General features: G+C 37.5%; 1 long non-coding RNA gene across 1 annotated transcript in view; it reads right to left on the reverse strand.

Annotated features, from left to right (window-relative positions):
- The window catches only part of LOC134602976 (uncharacterized), a 349,205-nt gene that overhangs the window by 242,519 nt on the left and 82,385 nt on the right, over positions 1–24,301 (reverse strand). The window contains exon 3 of the long non-coding RNA XR_010090449.1: positions 13,617–13,663. This is a non-coding gene — a long non-coding RNA (uncharacterized LOC134602976). The remainder of the gene's footprint in view (positions 1–13,616; positions 13,664–24,301) is intronic.

Raw genomic sequence — 24,301 nt, forward strand, 5'->3', positions numbered from 1 at the left:
TCCTTTCCCTTTTAATGTTAACTACAACCTATAACATAACTAAACGACCAAGAGGAAAGTACACGACCGGACAAGCTCCTAAAATGCACAGATGACTCCCCCTCGGTGGCTTTATCCCCCAGACAACAAAGCCACATAAGAGCAAGTTACACAAGGCATAATTCCTAGTTTATAAGCCATAGTCCACTGATAAACATTACAAGCGTTAAAGTTAATACAACACACTACTGTCTTTCTCTTCAAAATATAAAATGTGCACTGTTATGCTTTCCTAACAAATGTTATTATATGCTGATGGATGTGCCTGCAAAAGCCGTTGGGGCAATGCTAGCGAGTATGTTAAATTTACTATGTGCACTAAAAATAAAGAATTAAAAAAAAAATATATATATATATAACCAATAAACACAATTTACACTGCAACAAGACTGAGTTTCATCACTCTCTCTCAACTAATTACAGTCACGATGAACCATTTCCTATGTAACCCAACCCCTTCCTTACCAATTTTAGGTATAAACCTAATTTTTAACTGGAACTTTTAAGTAATAAAAGTAGATTTAATATTTAGAGTAAATGAGAGAGGATCCCACTGGTACTCTTCTAAACATATGTTATTATTTTCATAACTAAAGGGAGACCCATTTCAGAAATAAGTTGTTGCTAAGACTATCTTTATGATTTCATGATTCTAACCAATCCATCCACACAGTATGTAAAAGTTCAGACTGAACAAAGGCCTTGCATGGGGGGGCTTCAAATAAATGAATTAATATTAAGATTATGTTCTTAGCTTTATGATTCATTTTTCATTGTTTAAATGTTTTACTATTGAAATGTATTTGTTGTATATAATGTACAATCGAACTCACCAAATTGATATACCATGTAGATATTTTTGCTAAAAACAGATCATGTGACCATATCAATACACAGAAGTTCTCAGAACATGGTTTTATAAGTGAGCAAATAGAGTCTTAATAAAATAAACTGTTATTTTATATTTTCTTATGTAGAATTAAAAATACAAAAACACACATACATATATTATTTTGTATTTGCCATTAACCATATGTAGAATGTCTTTTTAAAATGATGTAACATATTGTTTTGTTTTGTCTATTTCAGATCTCAAGTTTAGTGTTGCTGAATTATTTAATATTTCCTGGTAATAAATGGAAAAGCTCTATATTTTTTCTTGGTTATAGTTTAAACTTTAGGTGCTATAATATGTAAATTTAACTGCCTCCAACATGCTGCTGCCAGCTCAGAAGAATTGAATGAATTAGAAATGATGCTTGAAAATTAAAGCTTTAGAATTTATAAAGTTAAGCATTAAACACTTTCACGATTATAGCCCTCGATTTAATAAGCTTTCCAAATTATTCAATATAGTTAGCAACACTTTCTATGATTTACCTACAGAAATCTTCATGAAAGTCTTTGGGGATTATTGTAGATAAATCTTTAAAAAAGTTTATCTAAAAGTGTCGGGAACTCACCTTTCTGCTCACTGCTCGCGCGTGGCTAGCTCCCTCTTGCCATGATCCTCCCCACTCCGAGGCCAATGTGTGGGTGTTCAGCAGGGTCTTTGTCCTCTTCAGCTCCATGGTGGTTTTGGTGGTGCCCTGAATCTTGGTGTGTCACCAAGGTTCCCAACTCTCACTTTGTTTGGTGATAGATCATTTTAAAGTGCATTTGTCACCACCCAAAATGATATTGGGGTCATTATTATTCTCTTATCATTTCAACCATTTTGAGGTAACATATCTTTAAAGTTGAGATGGCTAAGAGGAGTGTGATTCAGGGCGACAGAGTGAATAATTATTCCAGATAACTAAAATTATCATTATTTTAGTTTTGTAAATGCTTAAGCAATCATAAGGATGAGTGTTCGATAAGGTACAAATATCCATAACTAATCACAAAATATCTTTTTTTTAAATCCCCATCGACTTTCAGTTCTTTGAAAATGACTTCCTAATTGCTGCTTTTCTAAGTGAAACATTTAAGTAGCTAACAAATTATGGTAGGTCACCAGGATTATTCACTGAAGTGTGAAACGCTAAATATCCAAAGAGAAATCAAAGTGTATGTCAAATATTAGGCTACACAATCTATATTTCCAGTTTGTGATCTCTGCAGAGGGACTGTAAATATCAACCCAACTCCTAACCCAACCCAAATTTAGTATTGAAAGTACAAGTTCATGACTGTATTCTTTTAGCCAAATAAGGAGAGAAGGGGATTGGGTTCTGAGTAGACTGAATACACTACAGAGATTCTTTGCAGGCTGCAGTAAGAGATGTTTTATGGAACTATATTCACTGCATACACAGACATTATTTTTACATTCTGGTGCAATTGTACAAAGTATGCCTTCCCAGAAATGCTAACAAATGCCCTTAAGCAGTGTTTTTGGCCATGGTTATTTAGTGTGTGTGTGCAAAAAGTTATTTCTGTTTCAATGTACATTTATCAGACCCTGTCAGAAATATTGAAAGATAAGTCTCACTATCTATCTAGAGAACGTTTACCCTGTGTATGTTTCTGTAAAAACAATATGAAAAAATTGTAAATTAAATTTGTGTAACTTAAATTTTTTATTTTTCTATGTCTCTGAGCAGCCATCTATACACAAAACTGTTATTATAGGTTATGATTATATCATAGATATGCATCTTGTGTTTCAAATAAATGCCATGCTATTTTGTAACAGAAAATATTTGATAGTGAAGAGGTTTTTTCAAGAAATCTATTGACACGGAGTAAAATAATTATTCTTTACACTACATAAATAAACCTCTGTATTCAGGCACACATCACACACACAGAGACAATCCACACTACATCCTTGCATTCAAATACGTTAATATTCAATTATGTAGCTCTGCATTCGTAACTAGGCAGAGGTATAGAATTGAATTGTGTCAATAGTGTCAAAAATACACTATTTAACTTGCCCAGCATGCATACACATACACATTCTTACTTTCACACATACAGACATTTCTCACAAATACAGTCCATAGTAACATGCACTGACATACCATGCAGGACATACTTGAAAACGAGCAAAATCTCAATGTATCTTTCCTGGTAAAATATTTTATAAATAATAAATAATCCTCTACATTCACACACTGATGCTCCATACCATGACAAACAGAAAAGCATTCACAAAATAATGTTCCTTCATAGTGGCGAGTAACTTAAAATTTTGAGCCATAGTTAATAGCTATAGGCCAGTTAAACAGACAGACACACAGACAGACAGACAAGCAGTTATTTTTGGAGGCTTAATCTATATGTAAAAAAAAAATCACATAGTACTGACACCTCACAATTCTAAATGATCCCTTAAATTCCCATAACAGTTTTTTATTAAGTGTCCGTGTCAAATAAAATCCATAACCTTCCATCAGAACAAGCAAAGGTTCTAAGAGATCTCGGTATCAAGCAGATAAGACTATGAATTTGGGAGAGGTTTAAAACTCTGCTCCACTGCAGGAATGTGCTGGCTCTTTCTTCTCTTCCTTTGTGTCCCTCATTCTGGCTTCACAAGCTGTATCTTAAGCCATGCAGGGTCAGGGCAAACATAGAGCCGCATTCATGAATAGATCAAGTTTATGTGAGAATCTGCTCCTCCTGTGCCCTCAATTTCCATATGAATTGTTAATAAAATCTTACCCTGAAAGCACATGATCGCCTCAGTGGGGAAGTCATGCAGAGAATCCCCCAGCTAAGGAGGAAAAAAAAAATTGCTTTATCTTTCTCATCCACTTTCCTGCGTTCGTGGGAATAAAACCTTGAAACCTCCCCCCCGGCCCTATAGCCAATTGGAACACCTGATCACCATATAACAGATTGCAATAGCCACAGACAAACAAAAGGGCAAGTCCCCAATCAGTATAATCCTCACCTGGCTAGCAGTTGGCCTTCACAGACACATCCGAGGAGAGGGATTGATTGAGATGATTTGCAGATCACAAGCATTTAGCAGCTGATATAAGTAGGAAGGGGATTTTCCCACAGCTTCTTGACACTGGCTGAACCAGAGTACAACAAAGACAATGAGAGGTCATACATGGAGCAAACAAGAGAACTATACTCCAATTAACTTTGTCTTCCCCATGAAAGGGCAGGAACAAGGGACTTTACTTGCTGCAGGCATCTTGTAGGTGCCCCCCTCCCCCCCTTACTCTTGCCCTCGATACAACTGGGCCTCTTGTTTTTTTCCCCTTGAGACTCCATTTAAATGACACTTTTCAAAAGCCCAGTAAGATTAATGTGAATCTCACATATCATCCTTTCTTTTTAACGTGCACCTGTCATGAGGAAATGAATTTACATAGGATTATAAATCTCTGGGTTTTTATGTATCGGTAGTGTTAGTAGCGCATATAACAAACGTATTGTTTCCCACTATTCAACGTCCCCCGGTCCTGTATAGAGATGACAAATATTGTATTCACTTATAGGCTATAGACATACCTATGAATATGTCATGTTATTTGATTTGTAGGTGGGCATTGGGAATTGGTAGATATATTGAAAATGATGCACATGAGGCTGACTTTAGCCACTGTTACAGATAAACGGAATAGAAATATTTTTAACTGGAAGTATTTTCTATTTGACAGTTACTGGCCTGTTTAAACGCAACCCTTTTAAACTGATTTTTATACTCGTATATATGAATACATACAAACGAAAAAGATTGTGGCGAGACTAAACATTATAAAAAATACAAAAATTACTGTTAAGCATGTTTGATCTCACCAAAATCTTTTCAGTACCTAGGTACATGCTCTCCGAGAGACTTCAACTTCCAGATCAGAACTAGTGCTAATGAGACCCACAAGGTGGACACCACAGTCTATGGTTGGTTTCTGGTTACTGATCCTTTGGGATCACAATCCACACTTTGGCTTAAAGCGAGCTTTGCTTAAATGGTGTCTATTGCTAAGGGTACCTGCAGAAAGGCAGTTTGAAGTGTGAAACAAAATATCTGTCTTTTTGTATGTCAAGCTGGGAACTCTGGGATAGTTAGGAAAACATGAAATCTCAAGAAGATAAATATAGATGCATCTATCTGTCTGTCTGTCTGTCTGTCTATTATTTCTATCTATCTGTCCGTCCGTCCGTCCGTCTGTCTCTTTATTTCCCAAAGTTAGTTTAATCATAAAATGACCCAAGGCACCTGCCTAGGGCTCATGGTTTACACAGGGACCTGTGTGCAAAAAAAGTACATCCCAAGCTTGGCTGGAAGATTCAATGGGAGCCCCAAATTGGTGGTAGCTAGGGCTCTGTGGGATCCTAATCCTTTTCTGATTGCTATACATTTTTAATTTTCCTCTCTGAATGTTACTGATTATTAAAAGATCATTCCCCCATCACTCTTAATTTGTATTAAATATTTGTTTTCATATCATTTCACATTATAAATGTATCCTTCCTGCTAAAAAAAAAAAATAGTTATAAATAATAAATTATATTAGATTTAGCATCTTGAAAATAATGAGAGCAATCTGGAAATACCTTTAGGAACCTAGAAACGCCTGAAAAATCTGAAGGAGCATTAATTCTCATATGTGCAAATACAGATTTAGTTTAATATTTTGTGAAAAGAAAACCCTTTGTATCCAATACAGGAAGTGTACCAGACATGCAAGATTAACATGCATATTAATTATTATTATTATTATTATTATTATTCGATTAAAACAACCATAAATTATTATTTTTTAATGTTACTGCACCTTTAAACACCATCCCAGATTATTTTCACTATACATGCATGTATCTGTAACTAAGAAGCATAATGGTCGATGTTTCTATAGTTAAACCCTAGAAATTCAAATATACCTAACTAAGATGGACCATTTTTCAATTACATTTTAATTACAAACAGTAGCATGGCGAATGCATATCAAGCACATATGTCAATACACTTTCTCAATTATTTTTCATACCTAGTAACTGCCCTGTAACTGTCTCTCCTGATTCGAAATGCATGCTATCCCTCTTCATCCTTAAATAGGCTGGGCTTAAAGAAATACCTCTGTGAGGCAAAAAAAAAAAAAAAATACATTTGTGAATAGATAATCATGGTCCATCATAAAACCCAAGGTTAGAGGCGCTAAATAATGGAATAATCAGGGTGGATCAATCCAAAAATCATACATTTAATAGTTGGAACACACTAATGGCCCATCAAACGAGCCAAGGTCAGGGGGACTAGAAGTATTACATTTAAAAATAAAAAAAACAAGTTTAGAGAACTAAATAACGTAATGACCAGAATGGATCAATCCAAAAATCTCCCAATAAATCGTTGGAACATGTTAATGTCTAATTAAAGGGTGCTGAAACTCTCGTAGTGATTGTATTTTTATCAACCTGCGTCAAAGGAGTACTGCCATGAATTGCACATCATGCACACTGATTATGGCAGTGAATTCCATCAGAATTCAGTAGTAGCAGGCTCATGATCAAAACGGATTCTTATAACAGGCCATGTGACACAAATTAAAATGATACTGCTCTGAGAAAGCCCAAATGTGCCCTCGGCAAATGACACCATCGGCAATGGCACCCAAAGAGGCATGCAGAGAAGCCGCACTCTCTCTCTGTTCTAAAATGGAAGTTTGAAAGTCAGAAAGTATGATACTGTATCCCTTATTCAATTATATGCATTAACTTCAAGTAGAGCATGACAAAGTTCCAAATAAAAATCATAATTCAAAAAATAACATACTATATATATATATAAGCCCACTGTGTTCCTTGCATTCAAGCTTAATTATTTAAATAGTGCCAGATCATTTTAAACAATTTGAAATAAAGATTTGTGAGTTTTAAAAAGACTGTGAGTGCAGCCTAACTTTGGATAGATAGATAGATAGATATGTATATATATATATATATATATATATATATATATATATATATATATACACGATTATTAAAATTTCCCAAGACTCATATTGGCTAAAGCGAATATTGGTTATAGTGTTTAGAAATGGATCAAGGGCTATGAACTTTATTCTAAAAAATCCTATCAAATATTTTATCCTAGAAAATATCTTGATTAGCCCACCTTTCTCTTGTTTCTTTGACCTTTCTATACATAATTACACAATAGTGGGCAATCACAATACTAATTAGCCTCATTAAAAAGTGAGTCAATCGCTGGTGGATCTAATGAACGCATTAGGGTTTATGGCATCTGTTCACACAAAGGATTGCATTGCGAGAGCGTAAATTAGCCCTGCTACACTGCAGTAAATTAATATGATGCTTCAATTAAGAGAGTTAACTGCACGCACGCCTTTAAGTGGAAAATACGCAAGATACGTGTGGAGGAATTTTAAGGTAATTGCACAACAGATATGTGTTGGTTCTAATATTATTTTATGGACCGCATTAGATAATGGAAATTATAAGAATGCTAAGAAAAAATATTAAACACAATGGGTTCTTAATTTAAGGGTTACTAAAACTACCACAACCACTTAAGCTTGGTGAAGTGCTTATAGTGCAATGACCTAGACAGCGTAGCAATTGTTATTATTATTAATATTTTATGATTTATATAGCGCCAGAAAATTCATCACAAAACAATACACAAAGGAATATTTTGTAGTTAACTAAACTTTTTGTTTTTTTAATTGATTTATTTTTGTATTTTTAATGTATTATCTTTATAATTAACTAACAAATAGGGCATGATTTTCAACCTATAGTTTTCGTTAAACATTTATTTATGGTTTTCTATGTTTCAAAATGGGAGTTGGGGAATAATGGCAAGTCTTTAACACAAACTTAATCTGTGTTATGTATCCACATAACTTCAACCCCCTCCAGTCAGCTAACATAGACCTAAATTTAATATTTTTGGATAAACTTTTAAAAGAAATTTGCAAAAAATATAAAAAAATCAAAGAATACACCATATGTAAAAAAAAAGATGCTGTGTGTTTGTAATATTGTGATATTACAACATTAAAATATTTTTAAAAATATGAAATCATTTGAAACGCTATTCCAAAACCATTAAATTAAAGCCATAGTGTGTTTAAAATGTTAAAAATAGACTGTTTGTGAAAAATATTTTTTGAAATATTCTGTCTCCCTTAAAACTGAAGAAAAATTGAGATCTAACTCCTGATAAAAATGGCATAAATAAAGACAGGGAAGCCTTTTACTTAATCTTAGGATAAATGCCACAAAATGAAAACTTGTAATAAAATTGTATTATCACCAAACGTACAAGTTGTGTATTCTTTTGGACAATATGAACGTTCCGGGCACATCAGGAACATCCAGTTGCAGATATATTACATGTTGGGGAAATTAAACAGCTCTGGGCTGAGGGTACCATGAATGTGGTCTGTCAAGTCCATAAAACATTACTTTTAGCAAAATAAGTATTTTCATTGGTGAAGTAGACTAAATGCTTTTCTTTTTTTTTATGGTTATGGCTTTCGTTGCAAAATGTAAAAATAATTATGTTACGTTAGATCCGCTGGGCAGACAGCTGTACTATATACTTAAATGTATTTCAAACGGCAAATATAAACAAGTAAAATAAAAATGATAGGTTATCCTCAGGATTATGGGCAAGAAAGCAACAGGGCAGTAGGCTTTGAGTAACATGGCTGCAATGGATCTATGAGAAATGCTGAAGTAAGCATATTATTATAGTGGGATTATGGAGATCGTGCAAACACAATGAATGCTTAAGTCTTGACAATATCCATAGCTGTGAGAGAATAAAAGACTTTTACATATACAGATCAATGCTCACTTGTGTTCAAACAAAGTAGGCATGTAATGGAGGAGTGGATTAAGAGACAAAATAGTTTTTTAGGATTAGCTGGGTATTTACTAAGAGATGGCCAGTGTGAAATAGCTAGGCTCTTGATTTAAAAGGACTCTGTTTCAGATTTATGTTTAAGTTATAATGTGGATATGTTGGGAAGGGGGGGTGATTTGTTTTTTTTTATGACCAAAAAAGAACGTCAAAATTAAATTTTTAATATTATACTTCGTCCTTACAGACATGTTTCTGTTGACACCTGTGGCCTTTGTTTATTATGGTTAGACACGTTTCTTTAAAATGTTTAATATTTCTACATAAACGTTTGGAATGATTCGATATTGTGAACAATATTTTGTTCTTTAAATATTTGTATTGTTCTATGTATTGATATAATTGTTTTATATATTTATTTACAGTATTTGCTAATTTAATATTTTGGAAAAATAATTTAAAAAAAAAAAATGTATCCAAATCTATTGAATCGTTTGAAAAGTGTATCCATTAATATTAAATTGAGGCCTTTTGATTATAGAAAGATGATTCATGGAGTAGACTGTGCAAGATTAAATATGTGTGTTTCATTCAGTGACATCAAGAACACTCTATTATGACACATTCCTAAAAATTCCAATAAAACCACATAAACTAAAAAAAGGTCAAATAAGTAATTAAGTACCCTCAAATCCTCAGTATACCTTCAAATCCTCAGTATACCTTCAAACAAACAGAGCTTATATCAATACACCAAGGGAAAAAAAGCAGAACACAAAGAACCTATAGTAGCTATCCAACTGACAACCCACAAGAAGTTGTGTAAAAATAAACTTTTTTTTCAGGCTCTTTGCCCCAGGACCACTTTATTAAACTGTAGTGGTTCTGGTGTCTAGAATGCCCCTTCAAAACAAACAAAAAACAGGCTTGAAGCTGTTAATCAGCATAGCGTGATTAAACAGAGAGGATGAGAAGCATGCAAAGTGTGCCTTTACTGTGCCAGGACTGAACTGGATTGTGATGTCACTTTCTAAGAATTTAATATCCATTTAGAAGGAACTGCGCATCACATGAAAAAGATTGAGACCTTATAGGAGAATTTCAATGTTGTATTCCCAGCGCAGGGATGGATCATTTTAAAGGCTTGTCTATTCATTTTTCTCCCTTCTAAACACGACTGTTCTAAGGACATGAACACTTTTAGCTGCCAATGAAATAAAAGCAGCAAGCAGCACCTCATGATTTTTGGAAAAAAGTTGTATAATGTATATAATCCCGTGCTTTGGGATCACTTTTCAGGTTCAAATCCTAGCATTTATGTATATCCAGCCAAACCACACGTCAGTATTCCACAGTTAAACGCTTATACTATGCATTCACCTCATTCTTTTCTCTTTTTTTTTTGCAAAACGTACAATCAGACAGTGCTACTGTACATATCCTAGTACACCGGCTGCGTCTTAAATCAGAAATCAGTTAAAATCATTACCTCTAGTACTCTTCTTATGCTTAAAATGACTCTATAGGCACCCAGACCACTTAATGTCAATGATGTGGTCTCGGTGCCATATCCCTGTATTTTAACCCTTGGAGTTGGAGTTCTGCAAGAATGGCAATGCTTTAATTGTAAGGTTAAGCTGCCACTAGTGGCTGTCATACAGAGACCATCTGATTGGCATAGCAGTTTCCCATGCATGCACACTAGCCTTCCAATGGGAAAGCATTGGGGAAGCACTGGATTGGCCGATATAATCGATCTCGATGATCTTAGCCAAAGAAATGGAGCAGAATAACCCTGGCAGACTGGCCAGGTCACCTAAACGATGACTAGGGCATTATAACATTGGGAACACACATTTGTATTCCTTATACTCTAGTGTTCCTTTAGGCATCCAGTTAATGATACATTCTAGTATACTGCCCTTATATTTTTTCATTTGCCTCTCTAGTTATATTCATCTATCTCGCACACAGAGCATTATTAACCATAGGGTGACCTTAAGCAGCTGGATAGGGCCCAGGGGTTAGACAGGGGACCTAGAGCCGTGAATGTACTTGGCCTCTTTCACCATACATTTGGGAAGAATGAAAAGAGGGCCCCAAACTGGCCCCAAACTGGCCCCAAACCATTAACCTGCCAAGGACTCTTCTCTGTAGGAACATTTATTAATGTTCTGGTTTTCCCTGGTTGTCATGGAACTCACCCAATGTTCTGGTTTTCCCTGGTTGTCATGACTGTTACTGAACATGTCTACATAGAGTGGGCCATTTAGGATTTGTATACATGCTCTACTGCGATAACATTCTATGACTGTTTAATGTCGGTGGAATTATGGTATTATTTCCTGGAAGAGGTTAACAGTGGTAACAAATATAAAAACATTGAATTTTAGATTATTTTCCTCACAAACTTTAATCAGAAGTGAAAACTACAAATGTTCTCTTTTCTCATTTTGGGATTTGTCCCATTCCTATTTGAGAATGAAGGAAAGAGAAATTGCTAATATTTTTGCACATTCAATGCATTTTTGATCCTTTATCATTTATTATGTTTATGTATGTTACCAGGAGGAATCCATTGAACGTTTGCTTGTACACGTATAAACTAAATGGGACAATACAATACATCTAGATATTAGCAGCGCCTGCAGCTGCTTGTTGATTGAAGATACAAGGCAGACTTTTTTTTTTTTAAACAGGACCATCTGTACCTGATTTCGACTCTGCTCTGGAATTTGAAAGTGGACTTGTCATTCACGAAAGGTGTGGATGACAAAGTAAACTGCAGGTGTGCATTAAAATGTAATTTATACCTTATGCTAATGACATTGCCAGTAAATATACAGCTAGGATGATATGCATTACTGAAACTTGATTATGGTTCTTATTGCTGCCAAAATGTATGCAAGCGAATGTGTTTCTGACGCCAAATGTTCAGTATGGCATCAAGAATGGCCTTACTGCTTTGTGAAAAACTCTAAGGCTGCTAAATCAATTCTATCACGACACAAGTAAAATAGGTCTTGTTTATTAAAGACTGACATGTGGCTGTTAATCGTTGACGTGCAAATAACAGACCCATATAGGGTAGTAAAATTGTTACGCTATATTGGCCTACATTTTGTGAAGCTGGCACATTTCACTCTTTGGTGAATAAACACATTTCTCCCCTCTTATTCCTATTGTTTCATGATTTTTATATTATTTGCGTGGTTCCATGGTATCTACATCATACTTGATGTTGCTAACATTCTGGTGCAAATAATTACCTTTTGCTAAATGTTAAGGTTGGATGGCTGGATTTTCTAATGAGCTGTGATAAGTAGATGCTAGATCAAGCATGTCAAACTCAAAGGCTAGCACAGGCCAAATAAACAAGGTTTAAGTTTATGTGGGCTTGCAAAAAAAAACAACTTAAATTTTCATAGAAACTTAGGTTTGTTTTGAAAAGTACAGTATGTATAAAAAAAAAAAACAGCATCCCCCTCTACTAAACCCCAGTTCCACCCACTATAGTTAATCCCAGTCCCCCCTCTATACTAAATCCCAGCACCCCTTTCTACTAAACCCTGGTCCTTGTTTAAAAAAAACAATATTTGCCAACAAGCAGACTCAACTCACATTGCCGCTGCCAGTATGCAACTCCGGAGTCCAGCCTCTGTTATACCCCCAATGGCACGGTCCACACCCTGTGCCAAAGCCAATCCTTCCGCTACTCCTTGAAACCCTGTGAAGGTGGAGCACGTTGACGTCACGTCAAAATGTGACGTGGCATTACGTGCCACTGTCAAGCTGCGGCCATCGCAACACTGACCAACACACACTCACTGACAGACACACACACTGACAGACACACACTCACTCACTAACAGACACACTCACTGACAGACAGACACACTCACTCTGACAGACACACACTCACTGACTGACAGACACACACACACACACTCACTCACTGACAGACACATACACACTCTCTGACAGACACACACACACACTCATTGACTCACTGACAGACAGACACACACTGACATACACGCAGACACACACTGACAGATACACAAACACTCTCCGACAGACACACACACACTCTCTGACAGACACACACTCACTCACTGACAGACACACACTTACAGACACACGCACACTGACAGACACACACGCACACACTCACATTTACACATTCTTGCACACACTCACAATATTTTATTTATTTTTCCCAACCTTTGGGAGCTGGTCTGGGGCTTCTCCTGGGGTCCAGTGGGGATCTTCTCTCGGGAGGACTCCTACCTGCTCCTCATTGCTCCCTCACGCATGCAGTTTGGTGATGTCGGCACCCGGCATCACTTCAGAGGGTGCGCGTGAGTAGCAGTGAAGAGCAGGAAGAATGAGCTCCCTCGCTGCCGCCAGGCTAAATTTTAGTAGGCACCTGCAATGTAAGGAGAACAGGTGCCTACTCTGCCTTAGTAAGCATTTTAAACTCGCAGCTCGCTGGGCCGCAAAGATCTGGGCCGCAAGTTTGACATGCTTGTGCTAGATCATTTCTACTAACATTTCAAATGGACAAATAGGGGCATTAGGATGGAACTGATGGAAAGAGGTATTAGGGCCCAAAATAGGAAAATTTGGGAGGTACGCTAGATACTAGAATCATGTGTAGAACTGCTCAATATTTCCCTTTAGCCACATATATATATATAGTGTCATGACAACACACACCTTCACCTGAACAGATCAGCTCCATTGCGATGTATTATAAATTTCTCTTATATTATAGTAATTCCATCAAACTACTTACCACATCGTAGGTTATAGTGGTACCAGTCATTGGTGAGATGTTTCCATCTTTAAAAAAGAAAAAGAGAAAAGTCATTAGGTGATGCTTAATAATTATTTGTTTGAATTTCTTTTTCTGGTAAAATTAAAATAAAATATTTTCACAAATATTTATTTCCATTTTCAAATTATTTTATTGAACATTTTTTTTTTTATAAAGGCACATCAATACAATATTTTAAAACAAAATTTATAAACAATTAAAATATGTTGTAAAGTAAGGGGGACGATAATATAAAAGGCGAAAAAGGCGAAAAAAGGAAAAATTCCATCCAAATATTTCAAAGATAAAATATGTAATCACTATGATGTTGATAAATCACTACTGACTCTGAGGTTTGGTCTCGAACACTGTACGGTATGGCTGGGCAAACGATAGCTACCCAGATGTTGTAGAACTGCGATTTGTATGATGCTTTGCAATTCAAAGGCCGGCAAAGCATCATGGCAGTTGAAGTTCCAAATTATCTGGGAATTAGTTGTTTGTCCAGATCTTCTGACATGAGATGAGTATGGTATTGTGGGAGGTCTCAACTAAAAGTTTGAGGGGAGAAAAAGGCTTGCCCTTGCAAGCACGCTCCCAGAGAGAAAAGCACATTACATCCGTCACCAGCGTACAGAGACAACAGACGTAAATCTGCGCAGAATCAACATTAGGCAGCCAGAGTTCCAGGCTGCCTAAGTCACATGTGCCAGGGGTGCAACTAAGCCACACCACAAAAGTGCAGATTACTCTGTATCAGCAGTGTTTCACATGCACATTCCTACAACCATGACCACTTCTAATAGCAGAATTGACCATGGTGGCTGGAGTAATCCTTTAAACATTCTTAAGATGATTGGCTGCTGGGAAAGGGTCTTTGAAACATAAGCGCGTCAGTAGGATGGAGTGTTTGTATTGCTTAATGTGACCCTTTATATCAGTCATAAATACTTAGAAATACTTCAGACAAATGTGCTATTTTGGCTATAAATCTACCAAAATAATACAATTAACATATTTAAGACAGCGTTGCAAGTGACCTATATCACTGGTGAAACACATAATGGGCAGGCTCAATTGTGAAGTTGCTATGCCCACCCACTGAGGGGGCATGTCAGCCTGGCGTAAAGAACACCAGGCAGAGAAACAGTGAATAGTTCAACGGTTCGAAGCCCTGCAAACACACCTAGGTAAATGTTTGTGGATCTCAAAGCATACTGAGACTAATTACATGCTTGTCTATGGATTTGTCCTCTTATCTGTCTGTCTAGCTAGCTATCAACTCTGCCGTACATGTCCAAAGTGGCTATATATATATATAAATGTAATGTGTTCTTTTTTTTCCCCAGAAGTTGCAGGATTACATCAGGATTACAACAGAATCAATTAGATATATAGTTACATTATTACTGTTAAATTTGTTGAACAGTTATTTACAGGTAAACATGCACAGACCAAAAAAAAAAAAATAGTTCTTTAAGGAAAACAAAGGCTTGCTATGAAGTTCAACATTACATTCTCCAGATTCCCACCCAGCAGTCCCATGATTACTTTTCAAATAACACTAGTGCCAAAAAACCTAAATATCTTTTGAGCGCCTGTAGAGTTCCAATGATCGCAGATCCTGATTTCCTCACAATCCCTGGCACAGCTTTAGCAAATTGTTGGCCTACCTGCAAATCTTGTTTAGTTGCGATGCTGGCTCGGCAACTTTCGACCACACACTCTGCTTGACCTCTACCAAATATGGAAAATGTGAGGCTTTGTGATCTGCTTCAGTAAAACAAACACAGTCCCGTCAAATAAACTGAAGCCCTGACGTTGTGCAGCTACTCATTGTGTTCAGTACAGGAAATGGTTTGACCTATGTTCTAAAATATCATTTGTTAGACATAACAAAACGTGAGCTGATATAGCACTGAAGTAAATGTGTAAACATATTATCCACACTGTACTAAAGGAATACGTTTGAGTGAGACTAGTTAAGTAATTTGAAGTCTGTCTCATATAAGATAGCTTTGAGATCAAACTGGGAAATTGGTAATTTGTTATTGTCTTGTTTAGATGTTCTGTATGTTTTCATGAAGATTATAAGCCCAAACTTTGCAATGGACATACAGTAAACTTAACATTGCTGAAACAGATCAAACATACGATTTGTCAAAAAAAAAAAAAAAATCTTTCAAACACACATAACTATAAGAAGCATCAGATTGGTCCAATAAGCTCCAAGCAGTCAGAGTTAAGCTGCGGCAAGGGACTCTCACACCTGCCTTACTGGTAAGTTAACACTTTATGTATTGGATTGAAAAAGAGGGCACAGAAGACTACCCAATACACCAGCCTTATAAATTATTGTATTTATAATGCTAGAATGTTCCATTAAAAAAGAGCAAGATTTGGGTATTTTCCCCAGTGTTTAAATGGGCTTGGTGGCTGCCAGGAAGACCATTCACCACAACTGAATCCCACCAGACAAAGCCACCCTGGGGTTATGTTTCTCCAATCTGAACTATGCATTTAAATTAGAGTGAGTTGAGGCTTTCCAGTGCAAAGAACAAAGTATTTTCAATTTTTTCATAATTATTGAGAACCTTATATCAAGTCTTTGGTGTCCCATCACAAGACTCTTATTTACAAAACATGTCCATTCACTGTGTGCCAGTATTTGCAGATCCTTTGCAATAGGCATCCATTCTAAATTATTTTTCCCCAACTTGGGCAAGGAAAGACATACGGAAGTTTATGACATGACAGGTTGTAAGGAGACACTAGTTATTTGGATCGTACCATATTATTTGTATTTATTTTGTTTATGATTTATATTTTTGCTGTTTTCTTTTGCTCTCTTATTCTTGCAACCTAGAATTTAGCAGAAAGGTAAATATTTATTAATGTAGGTATTATTAGTTTTTAAGAAGACTTCATCTAACCTTTTGAATTAAGTTGCTTTCTATTTTTACGGTGAGGTTTGTTGATAGCACAATGAGTGGGCTGACTTCAAGAACCCATCTTAAGCTCACATCAGGCAACATTTTTTCCCACTAGGTTTTAATAAAAAAAAAATAAAAAAATCTTTCTTCAACTTATAGAAAACTCCCTTTCCGGCATAGGGATAAAATTGTTATGATGTGACTGAGCTATTTTATTTTTATGTGTGCAATGGATAAGAAACACAATTCGTCTTCATCCAATAGATCCTAAGAGAGTTTATTCACTAACTGGTAAGCTGAAACCCAGATTTGCCATTTTTAAAGGAGCTCTCTAAGTACCATAACTTTATAGAATGAAGAGTCTATGGGTGGCATCCAATGGTGTGCCTATCGTTGGTGTCCAGAGATGGATGCCTAATGGAGGCATATACTTCCTTGCTACAGCAAGGAACAGATAGTAGGCACCAAATCCTGGTAAAACATAAAGAGGGGACATTACCCTCAGACGCTAATGCACTATAACCATTACAATGTTATGCATTGGTTATGGTACAATTAGAATTAAACAGAAATGTTGCATTCCTTTATATTTCACGTCTTAGCCTAAATTCATCAAATTATATACAGTTTAGTAAAAAAATAATGGGAGCTTGTGAGAGAATGCGATTTATGGTAGTATGACTGTTACAATCATTTGGCGTTATGTAGAGATATTGTGACAGAAATATCATGTAAAACTGGCATATCAATACACCAAGTCAACAAATTAATGAAAGATGTATCTAACAATTGACAGTTTCTTTGCACAATCTGCTTTCAATGATGATTTTCAAATGCAATAAAAACATTTAGAGTACCGCGCACAGCTGCAAAAGCCCCAGGACATTAGTGTTCGTTGAAACTTAATGGCAGAATGAAAAAAAAATATCACACTCAGCTTTCCAGGCTCACTGGGCCTGAAGGGCTTACAGGCTGGATACAAGGAAATGTTAAATAATTCTACAAATGGCTAATGTTGGTACTCAGCTCCTCTAATTACAGAAATCCTCAGGTAAAAATCCAAAACTCATACAACAAAAGGAAGTTGGACTTTGCGAATAGACTCTAATGGGCTCATCATCGAACCGTTTTTTTCTTTATTATATAGTGATAAATGGATGGAAACAGAAAATCAGTATTTAAAAATCCAGATTGTAATGTAAAATAGCATCGCAAACCAGGAAATCCTTAACATTGGTAATTGCCTAAATGGAGAATGCGTTATAGCCCATGCATTTTCATAAAAAGCTTTGTTTTAAAACACATTGATGTGCTTACATATATATTCAATTGACATCACCCTTATCATGTATGCAGGTCTGGGTTTAACAATGTATTGACTATCCACTGACTTAAGGTGGAAGCAGTTATCAATCACTTTTTTCTCCCACCATAACTTTCTTGGTTTGTGCTCCGCAAGTAACACCAAGCCTCAATAGCAAGCCAGTAACCAACCTCATGCTGATAGGTTGCGTTAACAATAAAATAGCTGTCCTTGAGAGGTTCACTGGCCATGCACCTCTTCCTGAGTTGTGTTTCAAAGCTGTTGTATACAGCAGACAAACTCTAAGACATCCATGTTTAAAGTGGAATAATGACGCAAACAGCGGTTCTTTGTTAAACTGCACATGCCCACCCAGGATATCTTGTAGTAGTAACAGCACTGCAAATGTGAAATTTCTGTGGGAAAAAGCAAGTTTTATAGATAGACAGACAGACATACAGATATACATATCTAAGGCAGAGTAGACACATGTCTATAAGCGCCTGTCCTTTAGGGAACGCCCAGTTATAGCACTTTAATGGGCTTTTTAGGAGCTTAGGAGGGCTGGTGAAGGGAAATATGTACCAGAAGCCTTGGCCAGTGTCCTCTGTATCCCAGTTAGCCTCCTATATTTGATAGTAAAACAGTTATAGGGTATAAAACTCAGTGCTGTTCCAGCTCCTCTAGTGTCTGTGTGTGAGACTGGACAGGAAGTGGAAGGGATCACTTCCTATCTGTCCACTAGTAACCTCTCACCCATGAGGAGCAAGGGCAACATTGAGTGACTCACGCTGTATAACAGTTCCTGCACTTCTGCTATCAATCAGAGTAGGGTATGTACTTTGCAGATAAGCCGTCAAACATGTCTGTACTGTAAACACCCCTTTTTCCCTAACCTTAAATGTTACCCATCACAAAACCTAAACTAACTCATTACTTAGTCCCAGCTTTAAGCATTTAAAGCCTAAACCTTGGAAGTTCGTGAATGTTGTGTCCATTCACAAGAAAGGTATTAGCGAGGAGTCGGGCAACTACAGGCCATACTTCAGTCGTTGGGAAAGTAATGGAAACCAAATCACATGGATTTCAAGATCAGAGACAGCATGGGCTTACTTCAGGGAGATCATGCCAAACTAATCATATTGATTTTTTTAATTGGGTAACATATAGATAATAATAGATCAGGGTGGTGCAATTGACATTGCTTACCTAGATTTCAGTAAGGCTTTTGACTCTGTTGCACATAGAAGGCTTATCAATAAACTGCATCTTCAAATCTTTACATTCGGATTCCAATATTTTTGAATGGGTAAGGCAGTGGCTAAGTGACAGGCAACAGAAAGTTGTAGTTAATGGAGTATATTCGAAGCATAGTCTTGTCACCAGTGGGGTGCCTCAGGGATCTGTACTTGGACCCATTCTCTTTGATATTTTTATTAGTGATATTGCAGAAGGTCTTGATAATAAGGTATGTATTTTTGCTGATGATACTAAGATGATTTAGGAAATGATTTAGGTAAACTAGAAAAGGTCAGAGTTGTGGCAGGTGACATTTAATGTGCACAGGTGCAAGATAATGCATCTTGGACGTAAAAACCCAAAGGCAGAGTACAGAATGTTTGATAGAGTGCTAACCTCAACATCTGAGGAAAGGGATTTAGGGGTAATTATTTTGGATGACTTAAAGGTAGGCGGACAATGTAATAGAGAAGCAGGAAATGCTGGCAGAATGGTTGGTTGTATAGGGAGAGGTATTAGCAGTAGAAAGAGGGAAGTGCTCATGCCATTGTACAGAACACTGGTGATACCTCACTTGGAGTATTGTACGCAGTACCGGAGACCGTATCTTCAGAAGGATATTGATACTTTAGAAAGAGTTCAGAGAAAGGCTACAAAACTGGTTCATGGATTGTAGGATAAAACTTACAAGGAAAGGATCTTAACATGTATAGCTTGGAGGAAAGACGAGACGGGGGGGATATGATAGAAACATTTAAATACATAAAGGGAATCAACATAGTAAAGATGGAGACTATATTTAAAAGAAGAAGGGGGGCGTGGCCAGCTGAGTAAGAGACCAGACGTGCCTGTGCAGAGCTCCCGCCGCATAGACCCGAAAATAGCCCAAAAAGCCACAAAAAAGAGCAGAAATAGTGCTGACTAGCAACCCATACCTCCAATACCAAGATGGGGCGCAAACACCGCAAATTAGCCTACGCAGAGGACCTCCATCAGACCGATATCCGCAGGTCTTTCGACGGGCCGCGGCCTCAGGCCCAGACCAAGATGGCCCCCAGCAGACCACGAGGCTCAAGTACCTCAGGCAGCTCAGAGGGGGAGGAAAACGCGGTGGCCCCGCAGACAAACAGCGGCATACACCAGAGGGCTGACTCAGATGCTGACACATCAACCAAAGGGGACATTAAACGCCTGCTTCTGGACCTGCGGACGGTGTGGAAAGCCGACCTCGCAGTGATACAAACGGAGATCGGCACCCTGACACACCGCATGGATGAGGCTGAATCCCGAGAAGGTGAACGAGACGGCCGACTAGCTGAGACCCAAACACAAGTGGCCACTATGTCTCTACAGATTGAAAGACTCTCGAAAACGGTCGCCTCCTTGGAAGCCAGGCACCGCAGGAGAAATATCAGACTACGAGGAATACCGGAGTCCGTGAATCAAGCTGCCCTGATGGACTTTGCCACTAAGGTGGCGGTAACACTAGGGGTACGAGCAGACAAGGGTGAGCAGCCTTTGATGTCGGTGTTCCGGATCAGAAAGGCCCCCACTGCCCCTGCAGATGCTCCACGAGACGCCATTGTAGTCACACGGGACATTTCCGTCAAAACAGCCCTCCTATCCCGCTCAAGAAACCAGGCCGCTGTGACCGTGGAGAACCACCACATAAAAATATTTGATGACTTACCTTTTACAGTCCTGGTAGAGAGGCGCAAGTTCCAATCGATCACCAGGGCCCTGAGAGACCACAGCATCCGGTACAAATGGAGAGCATCTGGCACACTAGTGGTGCCCCATGGAGATTCAGTACTAGCCCTCTCGGCGGGAGAGGATCCAACCCGGCTCCTCAACGCGCTGGGGCTGCCTGCAAACACACTTCACCCCGGGAACACAACAGCTCCCAGCCAGACCGGAGCAACAGCAAGCAGCATCCAGGTCCCTCCATAGACGGTCAGCTGAGGACTATACGGACCACCCACCATGTGGTCTTGCTACGCTGCCTTTTGCTCATGCAAGAGGCTGCCTCAGGGCTGCGCCTGCAAGCTCAGTCTGACATTGATCGTATAAATGCAGAGTACTTGGAGGCAAAAAGTAACGCATTGTTCCTTAAACTTCGGATGGAGGAGCTGCAGGTACTTACAGACACATATACCTCTGAAAAACTTGAAGTTCACAGAAAAATCAGGGCCAGCCTGGAAGCAGCTGCGAAGACTGAGAAGCATGATTTAGCCATGTCCCAACAGATTCTATCTTCATATGAGTTCCTGGGCCCTGAATTTGAAGAGTTGGTGCAGGAATACACTTGTCTGAGAGATAAAATTAAGGACAATCGTTGGATGCTCCAAGAACTCAGTAAAACTCTACCATGAGGAACTTATTTAACGATCTGACATTATAAGAAGCATTTAGTTCAGAAGGAATGTATCCCAAGCACTATATTACACATCACTAAGATACAACATAACCATTTTGCATTGACCTTCCACAAGGTAGAAGATGGCTGGTTTTATTCAATCTCTCTTGTTGATTACTGGAGTTAGTTCTGCTTCGGTATCTCAAAATCTGACAAATGATTAAGTTCATAGAAGTCAAAGTTCCGGATTTGGTTTGGGCTTTAGGTATGCAATGCATATCCTATTCTATGGCATGGCGCTGTTAAATATTACATAATTTCTGAGTTTTCAAATATTTATATATTACAATTAAAGCTAAGATATTGTTTTTTTTTCCTGTTTTAGTGCTTGGCAGTGTGTGTCCAATTGATAATGCTATGAGTGTTGTAACTGGTAAACGCCTATACTAAAAAACAATAAGTATAACTAATTTATGACATTAAGTAAGCAGTAGTGCATACAGCAAATGTTCATTGTCAGATTGAGAAAACATATTTTTCTAATAAATTCTTCCTGTTTGCATGGGAAAAAAAAAAAAAAAAAAAAAAAAAAGACACAAGCTTTTATTTTATTTTATGCCATACTAGCACTTTTCTTTTCTGTCTAGCGCCTAATAGCATCACGAGTACTCCACATGACAGCTAATATAATGAGCTACTTACTCAACCATTTTCTACTACTCATTGGCACATACAATGTCTTGTTCGCTAACTAGCATAATATGCTCTATGCACAAGTGGTAAGGTGCCCGTACAGTTGATTGCGACCCAGTGGTTTTTCAGAATATGAAACTTAAGTCTAAACGTTATGCAATGCCTGTTTGTCTAGTTTCAGTTACTTGCTAAGACATATTTGCCTGTCTAATTACTAATACTGAAAAATGTGCTGATTTTCCAAATGCCATGTTGTTGTTATGTTGAATAAGACTTGCTTGCTTCTGCTGTCGTGGCATTGCAGGCATCACTGTATTAATCTGCACAACAAAAATAAAGAATTTAAAAAAAAAAAAAAAAGAAGAAAAGCTAACACAACAAGAAGACATAGTGTTAAATTAGTGGGTCAAAGGTTTAAAAATAATATGAGGAAGTATTACTTTACTGAGAGGGTAGTGGATGCGTGGAATATCTTTCCAGCTGAAGTGGTAGATCTTAACACAGTGAAGGAGTTTAAGCATGCATGGAATAGGCATAAGGCTATTCTAAGTATAAGATAAGGCCAGGGACTAATGGAAGTATTTAGAAAATTGGGCAGACTAGATGGGCCGAATGGTTCTTATCTGCCGTCACATTCTATGTTTCTATGTATACATATTGATGGGCAGCACATGCAAAGGGTTGCCCTGTATGTAGAATTGGGAAGATGTATTAGATTAATTAATTAGGCAATGAGAAATCCTGCAGAATATGTATTATACATATTGCAGGACAACCCTTCTCAGGCATTTTCAAACACTTGACAAAATTATATGTGTCCCGGAAAATGTGGTGGATATGGTAACTCTGCTTATAAATGATATATGGTACTGTCAAGATCAGTGTCCAGAACATGTATTTTAATTTTATTGTCTCTTTAAATAATTCTGTTCTTTCTCTTAAGTTCACAGCCTGTCACTGTACCTGGGCACTCTTAACAATAGACAGCCTGTCACTGTACCTGGGCACTCTTAATAATAGACAGCCTGTCACTGTACCTGGGCACTCTTAATAATAGACAGCCTGTCACTGTACCTGGGCACTCTTAATAATAGACAGCCTGTCACTGAACCTGGGCACTCTTAATAATAGACAGCCTGTCACTGAACCTGGGCACTCTTGATGAGCTGACACCAATATGTTATGCTCATGTGCCTTGCTAGTTTCTACTAACTATTTTTTCAGCTCTCAGAATCTCCAGCTCAACTCAGAACTGGTTTTCCATTTACCTCACTTTGGAATTCCTTTCAAAATCTACAAATTGGATCCTTATACTCACCTTGTTTCCAACTCAGCTGCTGAAAGCTAAATGAACTCTCTATTTTGCACTCAGATACAGCCAGACAGTTTTGAAGTCGGTATGTTTGTTGTTTCTATATGGGAATTGTTTTATGCAGGAATCACTGATTTACCTCCAGATTTGGGTAAATCCCAATTTTCTGTTACTTTTTTTACATTTAAACAATCTGCCATGAACTTTGTTTGTTTTCCTACTACTAATTGGCTAATACATTTGTAAGGTGAAGCAACCTAATTTATTTATCAAGGGCTGCTTTCTTTTTTCTTTATATTGTTCAAAATCAGTTTCTGATTCAGACTGTTTCATGTTTATTTTATCTAATGTTTGCCAATAAAAGTCTGCAATTTGATATACTATTCTCCTGCTTAATCTGCAAAGAATAGGAGTGAATATGACTTATGGTCCATTTAGATCCTAAACAGTCTTCCAAATGTTGGAGCAACAGGCTCCATGTATCACATATGGTGGTCATGCGACCTAGTGACCCCACTTTTGGAGAAGTGTTAATTCGTGAATACGCTCTATCAGAGGGTTGAGTTTCCCCTTTACCCCTCTGTGCATGCTGCTCCTACAATTTCCAGAGGCCAGAGGACAAATCCTTGACGAGTCGTAACATAGTTTTCCAAATTTCATGGATGCACATTATCATCACTATCTAAGATCTAATAGGCATCTCCCTCTGCCTCTGACCTTCCTATGACCTCTATGTATGGCCAAGTGGCTAGAAACCGGGCATAGGCATATGAAAAAAAAATCTTCATCTAAAGAAATACATAAGACTTCTGTTATATGAGAGCCATG

The sequence above is a fragment of the Pelobates fuscus genome, chromosome 1 (assembly GCF_036172605.1).
Source record: "Pelobates fuscus isolate aPelFus1 chromosome 1, aPelFus1.pri, whole genome shotgun sequence".
Lineage (NCBI taxonomy): Eukaryota > Metazoa > Chordata > Amphibia > Anura > Pelobatidae > Pelobates > Pelobates fuscus.